Below are 19,847 nucleotides of genomic sequence, written 5' to 3'. Positions count from 1 at the left end.
AGTCTCGGTCACCACCAATGGCTATGTCCCCTACATGTAGACATATATCTGTACATGCATATAACACAATGCTATTAAATACAGAGATGTTATTTGAGCTCCATCTCTGGACCTTTAAGACAAGCTAAGTTGAAGCAGGAAGTTGCCATTCTCTGATAAGCATATGGAGATATTGACCAAATACCTAGAAATGAAATGTCTGTTAGGCTTGCAAACAAGAATGAAAAAATTTCCTGAGGTTTAAAACAAAGAGAGAATTTCCAGAAAAAAAAAAGGCAATTTTAATCTTGTTATGCAATATAATAACCAAAAGAGCTACAGGCTTTAAGGATGGAGTTTTAACTGTCCAGCAGGTACAAACATTCTATAAAGGAAGATGGCAGGGACAGGAGTTTAGGGCATCATTGAGACCCCTTGATTATTCCTTCTCTGTAATGCTCAGAGCCCAGAAGCTTAGTGCACCACCTGGTGAGAACCAAATCCTACAGGGTGTGGAACAGGCAGTCCTGGAAGCACCTGCCCTATTATAGAGACACTTCCACAGTTCAGGGCCGTTTACCCCAGAGTTCATTCATACCCAAATGGGCTCATGGGCTGCAGTTCTGAAGTGTGCAAGGCAGTTTCAGCTCAGGAGAGACAGTGAGCCCAACCAATGAAGGGGAGAAAGCCATACTCTGTACTACAGATAACTGTATGAGTAGGTTTTAAAATGTATGTGTTTGAAGTATTGGGAAAGGCAAAGGAAAGATTCAAAATCTATCTGGAAACAACAAGCTGGAGAAAAAAGGAGTAGATTGCAGATCAAAGTCAAATTTTAAAACAGGAAAGATTCTTAGAGATTGTGCTTTTACATGCTCTAATATGTAGTATGGAAAGGGTACATATGTATGTGTTTTGCATATATATGTTCACGTAAACTTAAAAGTTCTGAAATTTGTAGATTGAATTTTCAGGAGTTCATATATGAAGGAAATAAGACTTATTTGTTGAACCTCTTTCAGAGTTTTACTCTCAAATTTATTCACCTCGTTTAGAATCGGCACTGTCACATAAAAAATGTATTACAACGGAACAATAAAAATTATCAGAATTTTTTTTTAAATTTCATTGGTTTTTAAATCCCTTTAACTCCTCCAAAGGAACTATTGGCAGTAATTTACTTCACTTAATCTTTATGCATTTGATGAAGGCATTAACAAAAAAATAGTATGAAATTTTCATTTTACTTAAAAATTCACATGGATTTATGTTTTCCTGCCACCCAGCTGGCTGGAATTCCCACATCTCGTCTGCTTTTATATAACTAGTTTTCACATAAAACAAATGCATTTGGGAAAGTTTTAATAAGATCTGACTTTCTCTATGAATACCTGTCATATGTAAGTACATTGGTGTGAAAATTTATGATTTGAGTAAAGTACTTAACCCTTCATATTTTTGAAAAACCATATTTGGTGATTTGAGGTATGCTTAATGAGAAAACCCCAGAGGTATTTTGAATAATGGAAAATGGTCAAAACATAATTCTAACATAGGATAATTTCATACTTCCTTGCAGGATAAAATAAGTGGGAATTACATTTTGCTCCTAGAGTCATCTGTTTGTATAAAATTTGTAAATATTGATCATTATATTATTAAGTCTTGTAAAAATATTCCAGTGATAAGCTAACATTTATAAATTTGGAATATTAGAAAAGTTAAATAAGTGGATTCTTAGAGGTTCATATCACAAGTTTATGAGCTTTATATCCATATTAAATTTACTTTCCCTTACAAACAATGCTGGCAGACTCTCAAGCATTCTATTCCTCACTAGGTAGAGAGTGCTTGTTTGTCCCATGGCCCTGATCAGAGCCCATTTTGCCCACATGGGTCATTTACTTTTTCCCCACCACTTTGCTGACAGATACCGACAATGTGCCAGCTGTCATGATGAGTTCTAAGTGAACTGGTTGGCGATCACTCATTCATTTCACACAGGCTATTGGACAACCTAATTAATTGGAGATTCAAGCATCTGACCTGTGTGACTAATGCAAAAGACAGAGAGAGAATACTCCGACCACCCATGGGCACTGAAGGGAGCATTTCAAGGGAGACTTTCTCTCAGTAGCCTGTTTCAAATTACCCTGGCTCTTGAAAACTGTTTTCATAAGGAAGGATTACTACAAGCTCAGGCTGAACGTGCCTTGGAATGAAATATTTGGGCAATTAACCGTTTACACTTCAGAGTGTGGTTCATGGAGGAAGGAAGTGGGAGCTGAATGTGGTACTTATGTCCTCTAGGTAATTTTAAATTTTTTAGTTGTCCTGGCCGTTGAAGCAAGCAAATACTGGCCCCTTACTTTAGGAGAGTTGAGCATATGTGTTTCTGTTACGCTCTTTTCCCTCCTAAGCAAAACAGTTCTCAAGACTCAGCAAGAGGTTGTTAGGGGCTGAGTCTTACCTAGTTGTGGGGTACTGCTAGAGACAGTGGATTCAATGTTAGGCTTTCAGGAAAGGGCAAGCATGGAACCAGAGTGTTTTAAGAAGTGGATTTGTCATTCAAACGAAATTGATTCTATCTGAATTTTACTGGCCAAAATTTATTTATTACTAAGTGTATCAGCAGGAAGATATTTAATACAAATTTATGTCATGATAACTGGGATGAAAATGTTTTCTTTAATATGTGTTATCAGCCCCTGGGCAGGCAAAATGAGATCCCAGTGTTGATAGACTTTTCTAGTAAGAATACAGGATCTCCTACCTCTTTTGGGCAAAGGAAAGCATCACAAATTTTTTTTTTCTTGTTTATATCATTCTTTGAGAAAAAGTTCCATAAAAATTGGATACAGGTTTCTGAATGTCATATATCTTAAACTTAGTGAAATTTTTGGAACAGTAATCAGAAAATGCATATTTTCTTACCCCAAATGGTATATAATAGATCATTTCTTAAAACTCTGTGGATTATTTTCAGAGGCTTGTACATTTCCAAATAGCATGACTCCTCAAACCACCACCACAGTGAAACAGTGTACAATATGTTCCTGGATCTCTATGTAGGAAATACATGAAATTTGTATAGTAAAATTTTAAAAAAAATATTCGGCTGTTATCTTCTTAGAGGAAAGTTGTTTGTTCATAGAAAACATATAATGTATAATTGTCTCAGAATGTTAACTGACCAAATATGAGGCATTTTAGTTACCTAGCTTAGCAAACTCAATTTATGATATATATGTTACTCATATAATTAGATCATTTGTGAATGATTAGGACAGACATTCCATGAAGTACCAAAGTCAGTCTCAAGTAATTTGGGTTCCAACTCTGGCTCTGTCACAAAATATCTGATGCATCTTGAGCAAATCTGCTAACTTCTTTATTTTCTTTGCTTTTTCTTTCTGCTTTTACTGCCTCTTCTGCACGGAGAAGGCCTTGGATTGGTGATCAGATCAGTCAGATCATTCCTATCTAGCTTTCTGTGATTCAGTGACATGCCTGTTTCAGCAAGTCAGTTCTTGCAAGACAGAAAAAATATGCTCCCTGAAGGTGACTGTTACTGAGATAGTAAAACATACAGTGAGCAGTTAGATGAGACAGAGAAAGCATTGCATTGGGAAATAGAGAGAAATGTTTGCATAATATGTCTGTTTCAAAAAATGTAAGCTATTATAGCAGTTGTTAAAAAAAAAAGCACAAAACTTTTACAGTCTTTCAGAGAGACAGCAGTCAACTATCTCTGTCATTGTGTAGTACCCTGTGATCAGAATTAGCATGTTCATTACAGTCTCATTTTATTAATTCCTTTTTTTGAAGATGAACACAGTTGTCCCTGCTGTGAAAATGGTGCTTTGCCATTTATGTTATAAAGTGGTCTCGGCTGGGGATCCAGGCTAGGAACATTAAAGAACAAAGCACAGCTGCTTGACTGTCACACAAAAGGATTTTTATGAAAGACAGAAACAAAAGGAAGGGTGGCCAACATAGAACAAACTTGCTGACAATTATGGGACTGAGGGAAGATTACTTGAGAAGCCTTAAAAAATAGTTGAGTACTTGGAATAAATTGATACCAACATGATAAGACCTTCTTGAATATTGCATTGCCATGTTGTAAAGAAGTAGTGGTGGGAAGAGCCACTTTAACTAGACATCTGAGTTTCAGTAGTGTCACATTTAGAACTTAATATAACTGTTTTGAGGAAAGGTGTTTTTCTTAGCTGTTGAGATGCTAGTTAAGACACAAGTAATCCCATAGTAGAGTGCCTGGGTTCAATACCCAGCTCTAGCTCCTGACTCCAGCTTCCTGCTGACCTAGATTCTGGGAGGAAGCAAAGAGTTTTCAATAGATGGTTTCCTGCTACCCATGTGGGAGACCTGGATTTGACTTATGGCTTTGGCCTGGCAAAGCCCCAGCATTTGTGGGCATTTACGGAGTGAACGAGTTGATGGGAGATTTTCTTTCTCTGCCTCTCAAATAAGTAAAATAGCTTTCTTATGTATCAGTGTTCATAAAGGCAAAAGCCCACGTGGACAGTTCTTGGGAGACTGTCATTGTGGAGACGTTAAAAATGATAGTACTTTGGAAAAAGTGTGTGCATGAACAGAGGCTCTTCCTATTCCTGTGATCTGTCTTCTGAGAGCCACTATGTGGGTGATGTGTGCTCCTTCCTTGGAAACGTGGGCACTTGTTGTCTACTCTGAGATTATGCTTTTTTTTAAAGATTTGATTTATTTATTTGAAATACAGAGTTACAGAGAGAGGTAGAGACTGAAAGAGGTCCTCCATCCACTGGTTCACTCCCCAGATGGCTGCAACAGCTGGAGCTGCACCAATCTGAAGCCAGGAACCAGGAGCTTCTTCCGGGTCTCCCACGTAGGAGCAGGGGCCCAAGGACCTGGGCCATCTGCTACTGCTATCCCAGGCCATAGCAGAGAGCTGAGTCAGAAGAGGAGCAGCCGGGACTAGAACCGGCCCCTATACCTCCATATGGGTGGCTGGCGCTTAAGGCCGGGGCGTTAACCCGCTGCACCACAGTGCAGGCCCCAAGATTATGCTTCAGGGGTCTCAGAGAAATGAGTGCTCTTGTAAATCAGTATATGTAAATAAGAACCATTTTCTTCTTTGCACCTCTTGTTAAGATACTATTTTTAGGAGCCAGCATTGGCATTGCAGTGGTGTAAGCCACCACATGTCCTGGCATTGGCCATTGTGGTCATTTGGGGAGTAGACAAGTGGTTGCAGGGTCTGCATCTCCATTTCCCGCTATCTCTGTAACTCTGCTTTTTGAATAGGTAAGTAAATCTTTCAAATAAATAAGGCTACTATTTTTATAACTTTGAATATAAAGACTTATAGATGTTTACTGCTGAGTTGCTATTGTTGACTTGCTACTGTTAACTTACTATTGATTTACTCTTGGTGGTAGGTGTGGTTATGTATTTGTTAGGGATCTCCAGAAGCCAAGAACTAATAAGACGTATACTTACTTATAAGGAAAGGGATTTATTATAAGGAGTGCATCCACCTGATTTTTGAGAGACAGATCCCAAGATGTGTTAGGTGAGCAGCAAGCTGGAGACCCAAGAGAACCAAGTGTCATTCTAGTCCACAGGCTGCGTGCCCAAGACCCAGGCAGAGCTGCCTCAAAATCCAGTCCAAAGCAGGAAGAAGCTGTTGTTGGAGTTCAAGGTGGTCAGGCAGGAGGAATTCTCATTTCCTCGGGGAGGGTCTGCCTTTTTGTTCTATTCAGTTGTTCTACTGATTGGATGAGATTCAATCACATTAGGGTGTGCGGGTCTGTTTTACTCAGTGAACTGAAGCAAGTATTTATCCCAACCAAAAACAGGTTCACAGTATCACCTGATATAATAGTCAGCCAAATACCTGAGCACCCTGTGGACCAGTTATGTTGACACATAAAATTTGCCATCATGAGTGGGTTTGAACAATAGCAGCTCAGGATGGAGAAGTAAAGAGCAATAGTAGAAGAAAATGAGGTTGAGACATACCTCATTGACCAAAGAGATTAAAGTACGTAAGTGAGAAATCATGTGATTAAGTTAACATAGACCGACTCGGTGTGAAATGAAATTTACAACAGTGTTCACTAAAATAATTTTCTTATGGCAATTTACTTAAAGTAATACATCAAACAATCCGTTGTCCCTTATATATAATTGAATTGATGTTTGTACTTTAAAGCTTAGCTGGCTGGCGCCATGGCTCACTAGGCTAATCCTCCACCTTGTGGCGCTGGCACACCGGGTTCTAGTCCCGGTCAGGGCACCGGGTTCTGTCCCAGTTGCCCTTCTTCCAGGCCAGCTCTCTGCTGTGGCCAGGGAGTGCAGTGGAGGATGGCCCAAGTCCTTGGGCCCTGCACCCCATGGGAGACCAGGAGAAGCACCTGCCTCCTGCCTTTGGATAGGTGCGGTGCGCCGGCCGCAGCACACCGGCCGCAGCGGCCATTGGAGGGTGAACCAATGGCAAGGGAAGACCTTTCTCTCTCTCTCTCTCTCACTGTCCACTCTGCCTGTCAAAAAAAAAAAAAAAAAAAGAATGATTTTAAAAAATTTAATATTCTGGGTTTCAAAATTAGTTTTATTTTAAGCTACTAATTAAGATGTAGTTTTAAAAGTTGTGCATGCATAATTTATAGGGATTCGGGGTGCAGATACACCAAATGCCTCATCTAGAGTTTAATTATCAAAGTCCTAATTATGTATCTCCCTAAAAGAGCAAATAACTTATTTTACTGTATTAAAAATTACTTATGAATTAATCCATATTAAGCACAACTATAACGTAAGTCCTACTATTCTTAATATATTTTATATCAAGAAAATATCAGACCATCTTGTTTGTGATCTTGCAAAATGAGCTTATGTTTGAATTTGCTTCTCAGAAGTTCTCATGCCATTCAATTTTTATCTTTGAACTTTAGCCTAGACCTCAAACTTTTATGCATATTCAATATAAATTATTTTCACCCATTAAAACCCTTTAATCTGTAGGTTTTTTACTAACATATTTAGCTAATGAGTTTTTATGATACCAAGATTTTTCTCTTATGCCTACTGATATCTATATTCAGGTTTTAAATTTAGTCATACTTTAAATTTTCCAAGAAGCGACTCTGTATTTGTTGGAGTATAATACCGTAAGAATGATTAAAATGAAAGAAGCTCTGTATCATAAATGAGACCAGAAAATTGATATAGTTTTCAGATATGTCTTGTCCTTCTCACTATTGGCATACAAATTTTTCTTGTTTGTATGTTTAATTCCATGAGTAACCACATATCTATCATTTAACATTCAATTAGAAAATTAAATATGGTAGAAAGGTATAACCTCATAAATACTTGATATCCTTTAATGAAGTTAGTTACCGGTTGTCAATATTTATGCATTGAATAAACTGAAAAATCTTTTGATGCATATTTGTGTATCTGCTTTATATGTAATATGCACATTTGCAAATATATTAGTATACTGTGTATGATCAACTCAATTGGCTTCATAGCATTTTCCCTTATATTTATTTATATTCTTTTTTTCTTAACAGTTTTATTGTATATATCAACATTCCCTCACCCCTTGATGTGTAAGCTCCATTAAATTTGTGGCCTAGAAATGTTTCTACCATTAATGGACACCCAGTAAATAAGTGGGGATTGAATTTATGTGGAGTTGAATGGATAGGTAGGTGAATAGGTAGGTAGATAGATATACATATGGTCAGATAGGTACATATGATGCAGTAAGAAACCATTTGCATGGGAATTAGACTCACGTTACACATAATGGGCAATGTGATAATTACTTCAGTAGCATCTGCAGGAAGGAGTGTGTGGTATTGAACCAGATCATCAAAGCAGATTGAAAGAGAGGTACAGGGGAGAGAGTGAAACAGAAAGAACCATGGTGGAAATAGAGTGTCCCAAATAACTAGATATGAGTTTATATCAACAGCCCACTGCTTCCTAGTTGTATGGGTTTAGACACATTACTCAATTTTAAATGTTAATTCTTCATCTTCAGAGTGGGAAATAATCCTAACTATTTCTTTGGATTATTTTGAAAAGCTGATGCCATATATCTATGGGAACCACATGGCACAGTGACTTGAAGTTGCTGAAAAATGTTAATTTCCTTCCTTTTCTCCCCATAGTACCTTTGAAACCGACTTATTTGGTTTGACTCTGTCATCCACTACTGAATCCACAGTATCTATAGCAATGCTAGGCACATGGAAATTCCTGCAGTGTTTGTTGTATGAGTATATGGCCGTAGTGATGGCAAAGAAGGGTAAGAACCTAGAAAAAGGAGTTTTCTGTGTCTTATAGTGCTTAGTAGTACTTAGTCTGAAGGACTGAAAATCAGCTTTTCCTGTGGAAATAAGGACATATCATGGATCCAGTAATTTGGGAAGACTGAAAATCATTTTTGATGCAATGCTATTTAACATAAAATAGCAAGAATTTTTTTTTCAATTAGGTCTTATTTATTTATGTTACATTTATCATGCCATGAATTCATAAGGAATGGGTTCCAGCAACTCAGGCTCCTTTCCATTGGTTCTGACTAAGTGGGCTTCTCTGGGTGGAGCAGGCTGACGCTTTAGTTGAACCCAGGTACCCTTCTCTTTGGCTTCCTTCTTCTTCTGATCATTTTCCTTCACACGTTTCAAGAAGCTATCTCGGCTCTTAGAGTGCTTAATGTGTTCAATACGCACATTTATTCTCTTGGCAAGAATCTTGCCCTTCACTTGTTTGTTTACAACAATGCCAACAGCATGCTGGGTAACATTGTAGACTCTTCCAGTTTTTCCATGGTAACATTTATGGGGCATTCCTTTTTGAACAGTACCCATTCCCTTGATGTCCACAATGTCACCTTTCTTGTAAATGCGCATGTATGTGGCCAAGGGAACAACTCCATGTTTTCTGAAAAGCCTGGAGAACATGTACCGGGTACCTCGCCTCTTTCCCTTTGTGTTCGTCATCTTGGCGAATTACTGGAAGATGGTGGCTCCGGCCGAAAGGAAAAAATAGCAAGAATTTTAACTTCTTTTTCCTTATGTTTTTGCTTAATGTTGTGTTAACACATTTTCATATTCTTCAGAATGCTTTATAATATATTTAGGACCAAGTAGTCCACTGCTGACTCTTCCTAGGTCAAAATAGAGTCATACAATTACTGTTCTATTCCTTCTGAAATGTCCAAGGTAACAGAATATATAAAAACTTAGCATTGTTTTTTCATACCTATGTAAATGTAGCATCATTAGTTATATATATTAGAAGAAGCAGAGATAATCTCATAGATCATTTCAGGATTCCACTGGTAATAGAAAAGGATTTTTCTGTATGTGATTTTTTGTTTTAGATTATTTCTGTTATCAAACTCAGCATAAGAAGTGATAGAAGGTATAATTATGGGTTCAGATTTTTAAACAATAGACTTGAGATTGAATTTTGAATCCCCTGTCCACCCTGGTTTTATGCAATTTTTTAACTTTTCCAAATTTACTAGAGATAGTAAACAAACTTCCTACTAGAAAGATAAACATGTAGTGTATGAGAAGGTATTTTTTATTGTCATGGATTTATCCATTTGATAACATGATTCACTCTAGGCTAGGGATTATGCTAAGTATGAGAGTATAAAGAAAATGGAAAAGAGGAAAAGACATGAACCCTTCCTGCTTCCAAGGAAGCTACACTCTGTCTGATGGGAAATTGTGATTTTGGTTAAAATGACAAGTCAGTTATGAACTCTCACACACACACACAGAATGAAGTTGGGGAAAATGAAGTCAGTTATTGTAATTCTTAATTTATTTATTTATATGAGAGAGAAATCTCCCATCTCCTGTTCATTAGGGCCAAAACTGGGAGTCAGAAATTCATTCTGGGTCTCCCATTTGATTGGCATGGATCAAATTACTGGAGCCATGATCTAAGGCTCCCCAGGGTCTGAATTTGCAGGAAACGAATCAGGAGCAGAGCCAGGACTTGAATCCACATACTCTTATATGGAATACAGGCATCCTATGTAATGGCTGAGGTTTACATTTTTAATTTCTTTTTTTTTTTTTTTTCGATGAATTTATTTTGAAAAACAGGCAGATAGTGACTGAGAGAGATTTTTCCATCCTCTGGTTCCCACATTAGATAGCAACTGCAGGAGCTGTGCCTGGGAGAGGGCAGGAGCTGGAAACTCAATCCAGATCTTGCATGTGGGTGGCAGGGACCCAACTATGACCTGCAGCCTCCCAGGCTGATCATTAGCAGGAAGCTGGAATCTGGAGCAGAGCTGACTCTCCAATCTAGGCACTATCATGTGGAACTCAGGCATCTCAGGCAGCGTCTTCACCAACACGCCGCCAAGTGCCACACCTCTGAAGTCTACTTTAGAAGAAAAGTGCTCTCAGTGAATCAGCTGATACATTGCCAGACTAGTATTGCAGTAAGAACTAATGTCTCCTTTAGCATTCTGTGAGTGACTGTAATATTTGTTGAAACGCAACATGTGTTTGACACTTGAAGCCTAAATGACAGAAAAATTAAAGTCACCATTTTTTTCAGTATGAGTAAAAATATTCTGAGAGAAAATTATATTTCATTCGAAGGAAGATTTTAGATTTACTATCCTTGGGTTTTGAGAAAATATGATGCAGTAAAAGAACTTGAGTAATTACCATCAAAGTGATTTTCCCATTTGTTTCTCTCACAACTAATAATAGTAAAAGGAGTTTTTATTACTGCACTTAATGTTTTTTATGAATCCTTTGTGCTCTATTTGGAGATGACAAAGTGTACCTAAATATGAAATAATTTTAATGTGAACTAGTAAAATAACTTACAACAACTTCTCCTTCAGAAGACTTCAATAAGCACAAAGCATTTCCATAATAAAATATATATTTGTTTAAAAATAGGTGTTTAGGCATTTTAACTCCTAAGGAAAACCTGTTGGTATATATTCTAAAACAGAAGTGTTTTAGATATGTTAATTTTTGAGGCCTAACAACTTGGGTTAGAGCCCAGTACCTTGAAGTGTCATTTATGTACACTGCTTTTTATGTATGTCATTATATCTTTTGATGATAGGTCTGCATTTCTAGATATTGCCAAGCTTGTTGTAAACTGACATCAAGTGCTGTAGCTGACTTACTGTGGGTCCATTAATCTTTCTTGCTAAGATGCATTAATAAAGTTCTTACTCGCTCGCTCAATAGCAAATGGAAATCCCTCATCTCATTCTACAAACAGATAAATCATCACCTAGGAGAAGAGTTTACTCTGAAATTACTATTCTCAGTTGTTTTCCATAAATGCACTACAAAGAACCAAGAATGACATTAAGTACCACCCAGAGGGAATGGGGTTTTGCCCCATAGGAGTGGAGTTTGGGACAATAATTTCTTAATTCTCTATGAACATGTTTAGAATATGAATCTGATAATTACAAAATAAACCTAGATATTTTTAAATTAAATAAACTTTACACTGAGATAATGAAAGTGTTCATTTGTTGTAACACCCTGAGCCCAAAGAAACTTTGGAGTTAGAGCCCTGTCTTGGCATGGTGCCTTTAGTAATATGTCCAATTGATTACATACTTTTCTAAAATCTGCAAAAGTAAAAGTGTCACATTTTTCCTATAGAATAGGCTTGTACATCTTCATAAGCTTTAGACTTTTACAAAACCTAGTGTTACCACTGGGATAGGACTGAGGAAGAACAGTTCTGAATTTTATTTTACGTGATGGAAAGAAAAAATAGTTAACTACTTTGGTTCATGGATGTGGCTCTATCATAGAAGGTAAATGCCTTCTCTTACTTGCCAACCGTGGATTAGCATAGAAGTCAAAGGACTTTACTCAGTGTTTACAATTCACTCCCTAAATTTTATGAAGAACACTGTCACCCTGTTTTCTTCCTCTTCTGCTTAACATACGATACTACAGAGGCACCAAACGTGACTGCTTTCTCCTGGAACAGGATGCTTATACACATAACACCAGGGTCACTCCCATTAAGTGCACTTTAGCTGGTGACTGGAAAGTTTCTCTAGTTTAAAAGGCCATTTTTTTTTTTTTGCCACTTATACCTTAACATCACCACTATCACTGATGCAAATTATCTTTTCATCAAGGTGCTATGGATTCATAATTTTTCTCATATATTATAGCTATAAAGTTAACATATACTAGAACTCACCTGATGAATTTCTGTGCTTACTTTCTATCAGTGGCAAGCTTTCTTGAATATCAAACGAGAAGAGACATGGAGAGGGATGGGAGTAGTTGGAGATCTTCCCTTAAAGGTTTTATCATAAAATTCCATAAGCTAAATATTTAGTCAATTTTTCACTCTTTGTATTAAAAAACCTTGCTCATTTTTTTAAATTTATTTGCAAGGCAAAGAGACAGAGATCTTTCATCTACTCTCAAATGCCCACAGTAGCTGGAGCTGAACCAGGCCTAACTCAGGAACTCAATGCAGATCTACTTGGGTGCAAGGATGCAATTGCTTGAGCTGTCATCTGCTGCCTCCCAGGGTGTACTTTAGCAGCTAAGGTGGAAGAGAGATTGGAGCTAGGCCTCAAACCCAGCAATTCCGATATGGCACAGGGATGTGCCAAACAACATCTTAACTGCTAGGACCAACACATGTCCCCAGATCTCATTTCTTAGTGAGTAAACACTATGCAACTTGTTTGCTTGTTCAGTTTTCACAGAATTTTGGGAAAGCAAAAATAAAAACTAACTAGAAAAGTTAAGATTATTAAAAATCACCTCGCATGCAGTGTAATATAGGGGATGTGGTATGTTTTCGTATGCAAATGTTCTTTTTTTTAAGTCAAAGAGATCCTTAACTCTCAATGAAACATCTTCTGAGTACTTTACTGACTAATAAAAGAAGCTCTGTCTTCATTGTGGAGGAGCTACAAGTTCAATGGGCCAAAGGTGCAGAAGTGAAGGGACCAAACATTAAATATGATGATAACTAGGTGTTCTTGCTCCTGGTCCTGTCCTCTTTTTACTTTCCCACATGGCTGTTTGATGCTCTGTTGTAAAAAGGAAATTAAGTGCAATGTGACATAGAGGAATATAGGGATTTATTTTGGCAGAGAGGTGCCTAGAAGGGTGAGGGTTTGTGAAATGTATCCTAACTTCAGCAGCAGAGGACCCAGAGTTGGTAGTGTAAGTGGCATTTTGCCACCACCCTTGAGTGTCTCTCTAATGAGGGTAGAAAGAACTATGAGAACATCAAAGTGTGGGATGGAGTGGGATGTAAGAGATGCATGGTTCTGCAAAGCAAAATGAATTGAGAGCATCCACTGTAAAGACTTAGTGATCTCCCAAGACCAATTAAACGGGCATGCATGTGTGGTTTTCAAAATTTTTGTACCAAAATAAATATTTTTTAATTCCATTTTCATGAATTCTATGAATTACACTTATATGTTGGTTTAATAAAAGTCAAGTTCATAAAGTAGAGAGCAACGTGGTGGTTACCAGGAGTTGGGGTGCTGGACAAGGATATGGAATTTTGGTTAGTAAAAAGTTCAAAGTTCTATTGTACAATGTCGTGACTGTAGTTAATGATGTATTTTTGAAGCATGAGAGTGGATGTAAAGTGTTCTTACCACAAAAATATCATGAGGTGAGATATCTAATTAGCTAAACTTAGCCCATAAATGCATATACTTCAGAACATGTTATCCTATTGTGTCCTTGTTTTATCATCCATAACCTCTGAAAAACCTATGCTTGCAGGAGATTACCAGGGTACCTTGCCCTCAGTCTGACAATATAACAAATAATTAGTCCTCCTTCATTAAGAAAAGTGTCCAAAGACTCTTTGTTCATCATTTATGGCTTTATGAGCAGTATATTTTCATGGAAAAGAACAGTTCAGAATCAGCTGGGCTTGTTCTTCTTGCAAATTAACAGTTGTTAGACTTGCTGGGCATCAAGCCCTTCACATATATGGTCTATGGTATTTAATGTTTTTTTAAATATTTTTATTTTATTATTTGAAGGTCACGGTTACACAGAGAAGGAGAAGCAGAGAAGAGAGAGAAAGAGAGAGAAAGAGGGAGAGAGGGAGAGAGAGGTCTTCCATCTGCTGGTTCACTCCCCAGTTGGCTGCACTGGCCAGAGCTGTGCTGATCCAAAGCCAGGAGCTAGAAGTCTCCCATGTGGGTGCAAAGGTCCAAGGACTTGGGCCATCTTCCACTGCTTTCCCAGGCCATAGCAGAGAGCTGGATTGGAATTGGAGCAGCAGGGTCTTGAACCATCGCCCGTATTGGATGCCAGCACTGCAGGTTGCGGCTTTTTCTGCTTCACTACAGTGCCAGCCCCACTTAACCTTTATCAGTGCATCAGAGGCCTACTCATATCTTTTGTAGAACCGAATACTTTACCATAAAAAACTGTTTATTTTCATATGCCCCCGAAAGGGCTGTTTTAGGAAGCAAGATTTTCAGTGTTGGTTGTGAGTAGTGGTTATGGAAGCTTTACAGACCTGATGGTTGAAGAGGTGACTTGAAGTTCTTATTTTAGACAGAAGCATCTGCAAATTAAGACTGCAGAAAACAACAGTGAGAAGATCCTCACAGTTCTACTCAGTTGGACAATTCTTCATTACGCTGACAGTTTAATTGGGTGTAAAGAGAAATGGCAATTTAAAATCAAGGGCTCTAAGTGGGAAAACCTACCAAGTTCAAAGTTAGTATTTTTTAAAAAGTTAGCAAACCTCAAAGAAGGTACCTCTTTAGTCTCTTGGTAGCTATTTATGTTGAGTATGTTCTGTGCTTAAATTCCCCTTTCACATATGCCTTTGAATGTCAACTATTGCCAGAGAATCTGAAGATGAAAAGAGGATGCTGGATTTACCTTTTATTCATGCATATCTAGGTACACTGATAGAAATGCTTGTTTCAATGAAAAGTTCACTTACTTTGGTGATTCAAAGACCCCATTGTTTTAATTCAAGCGTTTGGACTTTTATAATTAAGACAATGAGCTTAAAAAGAAATTAGTTTTATTGTTCTTTGCAAGTAGAAATGAAATCAGTATTGTTTATTCCTTAAGGGTAGGGGTTGCATGGCAATAGACTATGCTTGACTTCTTAGTACCTAGACCCGTGCTACAGGAGGCAGTCAGCTATCTGTTAAAAGTAGTACATGTCAATAACATTTACAAGTTGGGATTGCCTAACTGCTACATCTGAAGTTAACCTTATTTAGTAATCAAGAATAGAAATAAATGACCTCTGTGAATCAGGATTTGCACATCCGTTTGATGAGCAGTTATCAAATATTTCTCCAAAAGTGTACAGCAGGTCTTCTCTCCTGAGAAGTATAAAAATTTTAGCTTCCTCCTTGGCCGTGAGAAACGTGGGTTCTCCATAGGCCAGCCTGGAGCAGAGGCACTGACCTCTTTCTCTTTCTTCCTCTCTCATCTTTACACAAATATTTTAGGTAGTTGCTATTAGTAAGCATCAGTGTACTATTTATCCCATGACATCTAAATTTAGTATATTTTAGTTTGTACCAGATGGAAATATATTTATGTCTTTTATATACAGGGTCTGCTCAGTGGGCAGTTGGCCTAGCAGTAATGACACTGGTCTATACTCCCACATCGGGCTACGTGGTTTGAGTTTTTGCACCAGTTTCTGAATCTAGCGTCTTAACGAGTGCAGACTCTGGAGAGCAGCAGGAATGGCTCAAGTAGTTAGGTTCTTGTCACCCACATAGGACCCCTGGATTGGGTGGCTGTTTTCCAGTTGTGGCCTGGCCCAGCCAGGCTATTTTTGGCATTTTGGGAAAGAACAACAAATGATTGGGAGTTTACTCTCCCTCTTTCTGTCTCTGAAATAAATAAGATTTAAAATTAAATGAATAGAGCATTGGTATGAAAACAAAAAGAGTTGTCAACAAATGTTTTGAGTTAAAAGTTGTAAAATGCACAATGTGGCTGTGATCATGCTAGTGTTTAAATGAATGCTAGTTTATACATTGAAAATCCCTAGTGTGACCATTACCAACTGCACTTCTAAATAAGGAAAAGGCTGTACCCTGTGCCATCGAGGCCCTGAAGACATTTTTGAATATCTGGTGAAGCTAATCTCAATAACATGGACAATATCATGGCCGCAGCAAGATTAATAGCACGGTGAAATTGTTCACATTTTTAGCCGGAGTAATTCATAACCCAAATACCTAAGAATAAAATTGCTAAAACCCTCTATGTTAGCATCAGTAGCCTTTATATCCCACTCGAAGTGGGATTTTTTTTTTCTGAGTTATGCTGTGAAAGGGTATCTATTTCAGTAGCTTTCAACTTTATGAAAAAGATTGTGACTATGATAAAAAAATCCATAATCTTTTTGGATAAGAAATGGTTTCTTCTCACATTTATCATCATTAATAATTTCCTTAACTGCAGACTTGGTTTATTATCTCATCTGTGGTTATCATTCTTTATGCTGCCATAGAAACTGAAGTAAGGGATCACTGTGTGCAATTTTGAAGTATTCCATTCTTGAAATTTAAAAATGCACAGAGATGGTAGTTATCAACCTTGTAAAATGAGATATTAAATGTTAAGTGCAAAACATGGTGTGAAGATTAATGTAGCAAGAACAAATATGTATTTTTACTTTCATCATTAAAAATTTGTTTTTCAGAATAGCTTTAAGTTTGCAAAACAAAGATTATGAGGTCATAATACAGAGAGTTTCCATATATCCCTCACACCACTTCCTCTGTTTACATCACATATTAGTATAATTATTACAGTTATTGATCCACATCCAGCTTCCCCTAGTCTTTTTAATCCAGACTCATTCTACCCCTGTTACTCCTCTAGGCTGTAGTAATCAACATTCTGTGTTCATGGTGTTTTTTGTTTTAATTTTGACTTCCATGTACAAGGGAGGACATATATTATTTTTGTTCTGTGTGACTTATTTCACTCAACATGATATCTTCTAGTTCTGTCCATTTTGCTACAAATGATGTGATTTTCATTTTTTATAGCTGAATAGTAGTCCATTGTGCATATATTTTCTTTATCCATTCATTTGATGATGATCACCTTAGTTGAGTCCATATTTTTTTATCTATTGGGAACAATGCAGCTATAAACATGGTGAAACAGATATCTCTTTTATAAAATAGAATGAGTCTTTTGAGTATATCCTCAGAAGTAGAATTGCTGAATTTCATAGCAGTTCCATTTCTGTTTTTCTGAATAAATCACCACACTGTTTTCCACAGCGGCTACACTAATTTACACTTCCACCAGCAATGTATAAGAGCTCTGCTTTCTCCATGTCCTTTTCAGCATTTGTAATTCTCATTTTGATAATAGCCATTCTGACAGTTGTCAGATGATATTTCATAGTGGTTTTGATTTGCATATTTCCCTGATAAATAGTGGTATTAGTCATTTTTTTCTCACGTATTTGTTGAGCATTTGTTTCTTCTTTTAGGAATTTTTCTTTTCAAGTTCTCTTCCAATTTCTTAACAGAATTAGTTATTTTTCATTGTTGAGTTTTTTGAGTTGCTGATGTGGCCTGGATATTAATCCTTTCTTGGATAATTAGCTTGCTAATATTTTCTTCCCTTCTATGAGATGTATCTTCACTCTGTTGACTTTTCTTTGCCATGCAGAAGCTTCTGAGTTTGATATATCTGTATTTGTCTAATTTCGCTTTTGTTGCCTGCACTTTAGGGGGTCTCATCCAAGAAACCATAACCTACACTAATGTCTTGAAGCCCTTTCCCTACATTGTCTTACAGCAATTTCATAGTTTGAGGTATTAAAATTATGTTTTTGATCCATCTTGATTTGATCTTTGTATATGGTTGTTAGGGATTTGATTTCATTCTTTTATATATATATATATATATATATGCGCAGTTTTGCATTTATTGAAAATACTGTTCTTTCTCCAGTGTATGTTCTTGGCATCGTCACCAAAAATCAATTGGCTGTATGCCTGTGGATTAATTTCTGGGCTCTGTAATTGGTTCTACTGATCTGTGTGCCAGGTTTTATGCTGTACTATGCTGTTTTCAGTACTACAGCTTTGTAGTTTGCTTTTGAAATCAGGTATTGTGATGCTTCCAGCTTGATTTTTTTTCTCAAAATTGCTTTGACTATTCTGGGTCTTTTGTGATTCCAAATGAATTTTAAGACTTTTTTTCTAATTCTGTGAGGAATGTCTTGAGAAACAGAGATGGAATGTCCATCTACTGATTGACTGTCCACATGTCTGCAATGATCAAGGCTGGGGCAGCCTAATGCCTGGAGCACAAGAACTCAATAAGGTCTCCCTCATGGGTGGCAGGAATCCAGACACTTGAATCATTAGCAAAAAGGTGGAGTCAAGAGTGGTGCCAGATATCAAACCCAGGTACTCCGATGTGAAGTGTGAGCATCCTTACTGATGTATTAAGTGTTAAGCTAAATTTTAAAAGAATTTTCACTCAACTCTGCCATGTTATAATTTGAAATCTTTTTGCTATTTTGGCATATGCATAAGCTTGGGGGGGGGGGGGCATTGTTACCTTTCTTACAAGTTCAGCCAGCCAAGGAGGTTTGATTGTTTTGTGCGATTGTGAAGTACCTAAGGTCTCCTTCATTGCTCATGTAATCAGTAAGTCAGACTATGATGTTCCATGGAAAAGAGGATTATATTATTTGCCTATTCTAGACTTGCATACCTTTGGAATTGTTTTACTAGCTCTTTTTTTTAATTTTTATTTTATTTATTTGAAAGACAGAGTTACAGAGAGGTAGAGCCAGAGAGAGAAAAGTCCTCCATCTGCTAGTTCACTCCCCAAATGACCACAACTGCCAAGGCTGAGCTGATCTGAAACCAGGAGCCAGGAGCTTCTTCTAGGTCTCCCATGTAGGTGCAGTGAACCTAGGTGTTGGGCCATCTTCTACTGCTTTCCCAGGCCATACCAGAGAGCTAGATCGGCAGTGGAGCGGCCGGGACTTGAACCCATATGGGATGCAGGCGCTGCAGGCCGAGACTTTAACCCACTGAGCCACAGCACCACCCCACTAGCTTTTCTTTATTAAAGATTTATAAAGATTTTCATTCATAACTTTAAAATTTTTGGAAAATATATAAACAAAAGAAAATGGGTTGTTTAAAATGGTATTTAATCAGTCAAGACTATCCATGGTAGTAAGATCATAACTGGGTATAGCACAGACTAGGTAATATGCTTTGGTATTTTATTGAAACTGTGCTATGTATTGATTCAGTGTTGAAAACTATGGGCAGCTGTCTTTAAAATGAGGTAAAGGGATTTAAGTCATTACTTCCCTATAAAGACAAATACATATTGAAGGAAATAATTTTATTCAAAATCCATATTTTTAATACATCATTTCTCAACAACTTTAATTAAAATAAAGCTATTGAATGGAAAATGGGAAAATCCACTGAACAGACCTAGATAGCATGCTGAATTTATTTGTAGGAAATTTACTTAGAATGGCCTTGTTCTTCTTAGATATTTTTACCTGAAGTTGGTGTTCTAAGCGATGTGGATTATTATTCATGAAAACATGTAACTCAACATTCAAAATAGGGAAGTGACTTTTCTTACACACCATGAAAGACTGTTGTCCACATCTAAGAGGATAAATGAAATTAAAATAGGTCTAATTTAGACAGCTCTTTCTTCATGTTTCAATAGAGGTGATAGCTTACATTTTCCCGAAGTGAGCATACTTGATTTTGCATGAGTACTTGGTGTACTTATTTTGCCCTCCTTGAAAAATGTGGGCCATAAGGTTTAATTGCA

At 37.3% G+C, this 19,847-nt stretch overlaps 1 protein-coding gene and 1 pseudogene across 37 annotated transcripts in view; one reads left to right on the top strand and one right to left on the bottom strand.

Annotated features, from left to right (window-relative positions):
* The window catches only part of PTPRD (protein tyrosine phosphatase receptor type D), a 1,783,257-nt gene that overhangs the window by 1,469,870 nt on the left and 293,540 nt on the right, over positions 1-19,847 (top strand). The window lies entirely within an intron of this gene.
* LOC149128761 (large ribosomal subunit protein eL21 pseudogene) lies at positions 5,674-12,615 on the bottom strand (annotated as a pseudogene). The gene has a single exon (XR_016223517.1). The product of XR_016223517.1 is annotated as a large ribosomal subunit protein eL21 pseudogene (transcript).

This window comes from Oryctolagus cuniculus, chromosome 1 (genome assembly GCF_051225735.1).
Source record: "Oryctolagus cuniculus isolate XC-2025 breed Fujian yellow rabbit chromosome 1, ASM5122573v1, whole genome shotgun sequence".
NCBI lineage: Eukaryota > Metazoa > Chordata > Mammalia > Lagomorpha > Leporidae > Oryctolagus > Oryctolagus cuniculus.
Note: the sequence above shows the minus strand (reverse complement) of the source record. Positions and strands in the feature narration are given on the sequence as shown.